The following is a 9,525-nucleotide window of genomic DNA, read 5'->3' as shown; positions in this document are numbered from 1 at the left end:
ATGTCAGCAATTTTTAAAAAGAGTCTTCTGTTGTTATAAAAACTGGCAGACGCTAAACAGACAAAGGCTCAGAATAATTGATATGGACAACAGAAGTAAGAATTTTGACTCCCAGTAGGGAAACCACCTGTACAAACAACATTTCTAACTTCAGTTTGATTTTCTGGCTTCTGAACACTCAATTATTTAGGGCATTCAAAAGATTTCACTAATGGAAGAAATACCTACTGGGCTGAATTACAAAGGTGTTTTTTATCATTAAAGATTAGGTTTCAGAAAGAAGTATTGTTATTGCTATGTTGATGACAAATGCTTTTCTCCATCAGAACTAGAACACTTTCACTTTAATATATTAGTAACATGTTTTTATTCAGACTGTTTTAATGCTATTTTGCCTTGAAATTTTCAGTCAGACATTTTTAGATGCAGAATATAAAAAGACAGAAAATGACCATCCAGATGTTTCTATGTTCCAAGGTTGTCACTGCATTGCCATCCAGACCAAGTCTGTCCTGGATTCTTAAGAAGTTAGTTTGGGTTAGAGGAGTGAAACACTTGTACGATATTCTCTTTTGGCATCAATATGCATCTCCTAGCCTGTTATTACAAGGAATTGACCTAGAGCTCCTGACTCATGCTTAAAGGGACAATAATATTTTGTTTGGTTTGGTTTTATTGAGGAGTGGAGATTAAATTATTTTTAAATAAACTTTTTTATTCTAGGACAGTTTTAGATTTACAGAACATTGTGAAAATAGTACAGAGAGTTCCCCTATTTCTGTACCCATTTTCCCTTATTAGTAACATCTTACATTAGTATGGTACATTTTTTACAATTAATGAGCCAATATTGATATATGATTATTAACTAAAATTCATAGCTTATTCAGATTTCCTTAGTTTTTACCTAGTGTTCTTTTTATGTTCCAGGATTCTATCTAGGGTATCACATTACATTTAGTCATTGTGTGCCCTTAGGCTTCTCGTGGCTATGATGGTTACTCAGATTTTCCTTGTTTTTGATGACTTTGACAGTTTTGAGGAATACCAGTTAGATATTTTGAGAATTGACCCACAATAGAAATTTGTCTGATTTTTTTCTCATGCTTATGTTGGGGTTATAGAATTTGAGGAGCAAGATCACAGAGGTAAAGCACCATTTTCATCATATCTTATCAAGGATACATGACTTATCACTGCTGATGTCAATCTTAAGTACCTGGCTAAGGCCGTATTTTTCAGGTTTCTCCCTGAAAAATTACTCTTTCCTTCGTTTCCATACTGTCCTCTTGGGAAGGAAGTCACTCTGCAGTCCACATGTAAGGAGTAAGGAGTTATGTTCCTTGAGGGCACAGTATCTATGCAAATTATTTGGAATTCTTGTGCATAGATTTGTCTCTTCTTCCTATTTATTTATTTATTCATTCAATCATTTATTTATATTAGTGAATATTATTATTTATATCATGAATATTCATTTTATACACTGAGCTATAATCTAATACTACTTTATTTAATTTTTTGCTCAAATTGTTCCAGGTTTGGCCATTGGGAGCTCTTCAATTGGTTCCTGTATCGTTTTGATCTACCCTATCTGTGTGTGTTTGTGTGTGTGTGTGTGTGTGTGTGTGTGTGTGTGTATGTAAGCATTCTCTTAGTTCCTGGCACTATAAGATGCTCCAGGATCATCTTGTATATTTTCTGCCCCAGGCCTAGAACCAGCCATCGTCCAAGAAGCCTCATTCCCTTTATTGGAGAACAGTATTAGAAACCAAGATCTGAGTGCTAGGTGACTCATTGCTATTGGTTTGTCATTAACTCTAAGTCCTCTTAGCCAAAAGTGCAAGGAAATGTATTTATGTATGTATGCTAACCCCTGAATCAACACATATCTGTATTTCCATATGTAAACATCTGTGTCTATATTAAACTAAATCTGAGTTCATTCTGATGACCGTAACTCTAACTCATTACCAAATGGATCATTCTAGCCTCCTCTCCTTGCTTATCTGTGAACTACCACTCCAACAGCGAGAAATCTGGATCCAACCAACCTTCATCCACTGACTTAATTAATCAATTTCAGTGTACATATATAGTGGTTACAGAATTGTTAACCTGTACTGCCATAGGAAACAAGTTTATCAAATACAGTACAGTAATATTGTATAGTCCTTTTGACTTTACTCTCACAAACTCCACTCATTTCCAAAGTTACTTAGGTCAGCAACATTTTTGAAGTAGTTTCATTTATTTGTAATACATTAGATTCTTCTATCACATTCTACATTCCATCCTGGGATCTCCTAATCCCCTAAATGAATTTTTTTTGGAAATTTGCATACACTAAGGTTCACTTTTTGTGATGTAAAACTCTATGGATTTTAACAGACATGATTTCATGTATCCACCATTATTGTATCATTCAGTATACTTTCACTGCCCTAAGAAATCCCCAGTGCTTCACATATTTAACCTTCTTCTCCTCCCCGCTCTGAAACTTCTGGCAACCGCTCATCTTTTTATCTTGGTTATAATTTTTCCTTTTCTGTAAAGTCATATAATTGGAATTACAGATTATGTAGCCTTTTTAGACTGACTTCTTTCACTTAACAATATGCATTTAGGATTCATCCATTGCTTTCCATGGCTTAATAGCTCATTTCCTTTTATTGCTGAATAACGTTCCATTGTATAAATGTACCACAGTCGATCCATTCGAAGGACATCTTGGTTGCTTCCGGTTTTTGACAATTATGAAGAAAGCATGCAAGTTTTGGGGTGGACAAACGTTTTCAAATCAATAAAGTAAATAATCTAGGAGCAGGGTTGCTGTATCATATGGGAAGATTATGTTTAGATTTGTAAGAAACTGCCAAACTGTCTCCCGAAGTGGCTGTACTATTTTGCATTCCCACCAGCAATGAATGAGTATTTTGTTGCTTTTCATTCTTGCCAGCAATTGATGTTGTCAGTGTTATGAATTTTAGCCATTCCTATACATGTCTAATGATACCTTGTTATTTTAATCTGCAATTCTCTGATGACAATAATGTTGAACATCTTTTCATATGCTTATTTGCCACCAATATATCTTCTTTGGTGAAGTGTCTGTTCAGATTTTTGCCCACTTTTTTTAAATGGTTATTTTATTCTTGTTGAATTTTAAGAATTCTTGTATATTTTGGATACAAGTCCTTTTATAGGTAAGTATTTTGCCAATATTTTCTCCCAGGCTGTGGCTCATGTTTTCATTCTCTTAGTGTCTCTTGCAAAACAAAAATTCTAATTTTCATAAAGTGCAACCCGTCTATTTTTTTTCATGTATCATCCTTTTGGATCATACTTTCTTCTTGATGATCTATCTAAAAACTCATCTCTATGAAAATATTTTTTAATGGCTCTATGTCTGTTTTTTTCTTTTTTTTTTTTATAATTTTATTTGTTTATTTTTTTCCCCCAAAGCCCCAGTAGATAGTTGCGTGTCATAGCTTTACATCCCTCCAGCCGCTGCATGTGGGATGTGGCCCCAGCATGGCCGGAGAAGCGGCGCGTCGGCGTACGCCCGGGATCCGAACCCGGGCCGCCAGCAGCGGAGCGCGCACACCCAACCGCCAAGCCACCGGGCCAGCCCTCTATGTCTGTTTTTGAATATTAGATTCTTTGAAATAGTAGTTTTCAAATCTCTTTGCTCTCTTTTCTCTTTCTCTCTCATTTTTGCTTTCTCTTTCTTTGTTTCCTTCTTTTTTCTCTGGCAATAAGTAAGTTAGAATACAAAAAGTGTAATTAAAATAAGCTAGTAAGTCAATGCTGGCTTTAATTTACCCATTTTCTTCTAGGGATTTTTTCCTTAAATGTTTAGTTATAAATATTCTTTTGTGATCTAGATATCATCTATATGCTAGCTTGTTGGAGCAAAACATACTTAGCAGTAATCAGGGGAGGCTCTAGTAATGCACCAATTAGTCAAAATCTATGTTTGTAAAATACTATGAATTAATTATCGATAGAATAAGTGTATATTATCTTATCAATTATTAAATACTTATTCAAAGACAAGTATGTTCTCAGAAAGGATTTCCTATGAATGACCACAAAGTTAGCATTTGTCATCTTCCTTAGTGAGCTTAAAAAACTATATTACATCGAGTCTACTCAAGTGGAAGAACACTGTGAAGATGCTGCATACAATGTAGTGATTGACGGATGGAGCGAGCAGTGAGTGCTGAAGTATTCATGGAAGGCTTTATGAAGGAGGTAGGGCTTGTGCTCGCTGCAGAGAATGATTATAATGTAGATATAATATATAATATAGCACAAGTTAAAGAGGAAGGAGTGCTCCAAATGAAGGAAAACACCTACAAAAACATTGGTGTGAAGATGAATATGTCATACTTATCATGCAATTATAACACAACTCTAATTAACAAAATAGCTTTTAAAATCAAGACGTCAAGTAGATTAGTAGATTACATGTGGTTATCCAGGGGACTTATGTTTCTGAATAGATGGTTGATGCAACTAAAACGATTTTTAAGACACATTTGGAGTATTGAGTGCACTGTTAGGACACTCTGAAGCCCTCTCAGCATATGGCATTCTCCTATCCCTTCTGATTGGCTCATATGTAGAAATATAATCTAATTGCATCTAACAGAGGGAAATTTATGATTTTAATCTGAAAGCATTTGGAAGAAAAGTTCTCCCTTCTGAATAGAGTGGTGTATGGATGGGACATCTGAATTGCTGCGGTCATTTCAGTTCCGTGAAGGATAACGCCCACCAATAGAGGATGATAACACCAAGAGGATCACGAAAAACAGAGTTAGAATGCTGATCAAAGGTGCCTGGAGCCTGGCCTACTTCTGGACTGTTACATTAATTGAGTCAATAAATTCCTAATATATGCCTTCTTCCAGGAACTCAGAAAATCTTCTCTTTCTCTCATATCCCACCTACAGTCTCACATTAGAAAATTATTTTTGTTCTACCTTCAAAATATATTTAGATCCTACTACTTCTCACCTCTCTCTCCTGTCTCCCTAATTCAGACCGGCATCAGGTACCTGAATTAATACAAGAGGGTCCTAACTAGTCTCTCTTTTTCTAACCTTGTTCCTTCCCAGTCAATTAACCACACAGATGGCAGTGATCTTTTAAATACAAAAATAAGATGTAGGGGCCGGCCCGGTGGCGCAAGCGGTTAAGTGCGCGCGCTCCGCTGCGGCGGCCCGGGGTTCGCTGGTTCGGATCCCGGGCGCGCACCGACGCACTGCTTGGTAAGCCATGCTGTGGCGGTGTCCCATATAAAGTGGAGGAAGATAGGCACAGATGTTAGCCCAGGGCCGTCTTCCTCAGCAAAAAAAAGAGGAGGATTGGCGGATGTTAGCTCAGGGCTGATCTCCTCACAAAAAAAAAAATAAATAAATAAAAAAATAAGATGTAACCACTTCTCCGCTCAGCATTCCCTAAAACTCCACATATCATAGGGCACAAAACCCAAAGCCCAGACCATGGTCTACCAGGACCTACGTGATTTGGGCCCTCGGTGCTTCCACGATATCATCTCTTCCTGCTCTGCCCCCGGTTTCCTCCTGCCATATAGCTTTTTTTCCTCTGCTTTCTATACACATAAAATATACTCTCATCTTAAGGTCTGTGCATTTGCAACTCCCTCTGCCTGAAACATAGTTTCACAAAATATTGTTATGTCTTTTTCCCTCTCTTCATTCATTTTCCTTATCAGAGAGGATTTGGCTTCCATTTAAAACCACACCCTGTCCTCACTGGTGCCAGATAACATTTTCATCATCCAGCTTTATTTTTCTTCAGCACTCTTGTCACTACTCAAGACACTGTTTATTTGTTGATTTTCTATTCCCCTACTCCCACTAGAATGCAAGTTTCACAAGGACAGGATGATTCTGTTTTCTTCATTGATGTCTCTAGAACCTGGAGCAGAGCAGGTGATACATAGTATATGGTTTTAAATTGAATCAAACTATTCTTCAAGCTAATTAGAGTTGTTATTATCTCTGTTATTGTCATTTTGCTACTAAAAGCAATTTCACTAGATAAATGCTAAACTAATTGGTCTTTTATAAAATTTAATAAGAGACTATAACATGTCCAAATGAAAAGAAAATGTTGTAAATTACATGACCGTGCTTTAAAGTGAACTCTTTGTACTTAATATTTTCCATTAACAGAAGTATCTTTTATAGCTAAGAAAAACTGAAATGACAATTCACAGATATCTTTTGTATTGGGAAATGAAAAACAGCCAAGAATGAAATACTTCCCACTTAAAATTGTGGAGATTTTTACTAAAAAAGAAAAAAAGCCCACCACATTACTCAATGAGTACCATAATATAGTTTTATATTTCACAACGAAAAATAACAGTGATGTGATTTAGAGGGATTCAGTTCATAAAAGGTTAGAACTGAGGGATTATACATTTATAGAACTCATCCTAAGTGTCAAGCTCTTCGCTGTGTGCTTTACAAATATTATCTTATTTAATATTTTCAAATCTCTTTCTTCTGAATGTTATTTATTATTTTTCAGAAGAAAAAAAATGAAGTTCAGAGGGAAAAAAAATTTTTCCCAAGGGCCCATGTTCATACTTGACTTTCAGATCTAAAGCTTTAAGCATCGAAACTCATTTAAAAGATCCTTTTTCCAATAAATATGTAAAGCTATTGGTATGTACACAAACATTGTTAAAGTACTATCTGCAAATCCCTTTTTTGGAAAATATTAAAATCCTTTCATGGTTTATCAATCTGTCGAGTAAAATTTTGTTTATTGAAAAAACTAGCTCATTGATGTTTTACAGATGAATAATATTAGCTCTGCTCTAATTACTTAAAAATTTATGTAATTACACGAACCAGGAGACTAATACTAGAGAATAATACTTGCATACAAACTATATTGGTAAATGTTAGAGCCCCTTGTTAAAATAAATTATATGCAAGGATAGGGAGAGGAACAGAAAGGCAGACGAGAAACAACAGTGATATTTATAGTTAACAATGACTAAGAGGTGAACTTTGTCTATTTACATACTTCTGTAAAGACTAAAACATCAAAGAAAATGTCTTTTTACCGCAAACCGGAAGTATAGAGGAAACAAAAGAAGAAAATTACTCAACATCAAGAAAACTTTACTCAAAACATCATGTGATAATAAAAATATATGGTGACCTAAAAAAGAAAATTAGACATAGATTCAGCAACAACAATCACATTACTAACTTCTAACAGTAACTTACTATTTTAGAGACAGGAATACTAAAGTTAGGTGATACCTGCATTAAACTTTTACTAGTAAAGTATGATACAAAATAAAATCAGCATGTGTTCCTGGTTGTGGTCTTCCGCACTGGGGCTGGAAGATTCTGACAGGTTGGGTCTGAAAATGTGTGATGCTTTGAGGCATGTGAATGTCTCAAATCCCTCGCAGCAAGAATCCAGCCAGGTGGGTGGGCATCTCCGTCACACTAGGCTCCACCACCACATCCACCCACCAATTAGATGGCCACAACTGCGACAGAGGAGGAGTCTGGTGCCACCACCCTTCCCCAAGCTGTAATCGTTCAAGGAGTAAGTGCTTACTGAACACACTCCTAAGTGCCAGGGTCTGTTTAAGCTCCTTCTGAGGGCTTCAATTTTGAAATTCTACATTTGCAACTTCAGAGCTTTGGGAACTGGACTTTTTGGATGTAAGGCTGGACTCACTCTAGAAGGAAAAAATACAGGAATGACAGTAACTGTAACTACTGGATTAACGCTAACAATGCCAGCCACACATCTGCAGCTATGACAGGCTTCAGCTGAGGATTCTGTAGTCCTGCAGTGACTGCTGCACCATTTACTCCATCTGTTACTTCTGCTCAGCTGGTGGTAGCACTGTTTCATCTACTCTGATATCACCTCCAGAAGCTTACATGGGATTTACTCCAAATAATTTGAGTGGAACTACAGCAAAAACTACAACCGCATCAACAATCCTTTCTCTAGGGTTGACTACATCTAGACTTAGACTTCCATGGACACTTAGACTTAAACTCAGACTTAGCTGGTTTGGGAAGTTTGCTTTTCCAAAGTACAAACACAACAACATGAAAACTTGGACAGTACACTATAGGCATGACTTTGGAAACTACTGTAGCTATTTCAACTGTGGTCAATGAAGACCTTAGCGGTGTAGATTTTAGTAACTCATAATATAAAAAGAATGATAAAAGAGGAACATGATCAGAAAATAGTAAAGCACTGAAGGATGCAAATCTTCCTCATGTCATTTGCCAGGATGTGGAAAACCTTGAAAATTTGTGAAGGAACAAAAATGGGTACAAAAAGAAAATTTAAAAAAAATGATTAAAGTATAAGAAGATATTAAGATTTTAAAGCAACTTCTGCTGTTTGCTGCCAGCAGATATGAGAAAAAGACAGTAGTTCCAATATCAACAACTTGAAAATGGAAATTACTCAGGAGCTAAATAAGGCAGACAGCTTTCAGAACCCGGAATCTATTACCCCGGACTTCACGATATAAATACATGTAGGTTCACAATCACAGCTCACCAGTTTCAGGTACAGCTTCAGCAATCCAGAGAGCAGACTGAAGAACTAGAAAACTCTCTTGCCAGCCAAGCAAATAATTCACGTATAACCTCTCAAGATTTGTCAAGGGCTCTGCAGAAAACTTATCAACATTTGTAGCTTTGACTGTACAAATTCAGTCTGTTATTAAAAAGGTAAAGGTGCTCAAAGCACAATACCTTCACTACAGAAAAATGTTGAAGGATGCTGTAGATGTGTTTGAAGTCAGGCCAGCAGAAGCCAAAAAGTGGTAGAACACACCCCGAGTTACTACCAGAGCCCCCCTTCTCAGCAGCATGCAAATAAGGCAGCCATGGCCACCATTGTGACACAGCGTGGCAAGGCTAGCAACAGGGCTTCAGCCATTTCTGGGGCGTAGTTTAACACAGGTTCAACAAAGGTATTGGCACTGAATTGCAAGTAAATGTCTTAGTGTCTTCAAATTGAAAGTTTTGGAACCAGTTCTCATTTTAGAAACAGCACCACCGAGGCCATATTTGGATTTGGAAAAATAAACTTTCAGTAATCTTAGTGCAAGCTTTGGCAGCTCAAGTACATCTGCATTTAATGTCAGCAATTCTAGCATCACAGTACCCAGAGGTTGGCCTTACAGGATGCCCGGTCCTGTCTCTGTAGGTTTTGGAACAGGAGGGCAACTTCTTCACCTGAAGAAATCTCCAACAGGAAACAAAACAAGAAAAATGATAAATATATGAGTTGATGTGTTAGGAGAAACCATGGCAGCATTGTTCATTCTGTGAGTCTATTTTTCTAAAATTGACGCAGTAATTAAATTACATCTCAGGAGATTTATAACATTTTGATATTTTTCCCTTCTCTGGAATTTGAACTCTGTTCAAATTTGCCGTGCCACGCTGAACAACTCTTTTTTTGTGTGAATATAAAAGCCAG

General features: G+C 36.7%; 1 pseudogene; it reads left to right on the top strand.

Moving 5' to 3' along the window:
- The first annotated feature begins 4,087 nt into the window (after positions 1-4,087).
- Positions 4,088-9,139, top strand: LOC131411611 (nucleoporin p58/p45-like; annotated as a pseudogene).
- Positions 9,140-9,525: the final 386 nt, after the last annotated feature.

Source organism: Diceros bicornis, chromosome 11 (genome assembly GCF_020826845.1).
Source record: "Diceros bicornis minor isolate mBicDic1 chromosome 11, mDicBic1.mat.cur, whole genome shotgun sequence".
In the NCBI taxonomy this organism is placed as follows: domain Eukaryota; kingdom Metazoa; phylum Chordata; class Mammalia; order Perissodactyla; family Rhinocerotidae; genus Diceros; species Diceros bicornis.
Note: the sequence above shows the minus strand (reverse complement) of the source record. Positions and strands in the feature narration are given on the sequence as shown.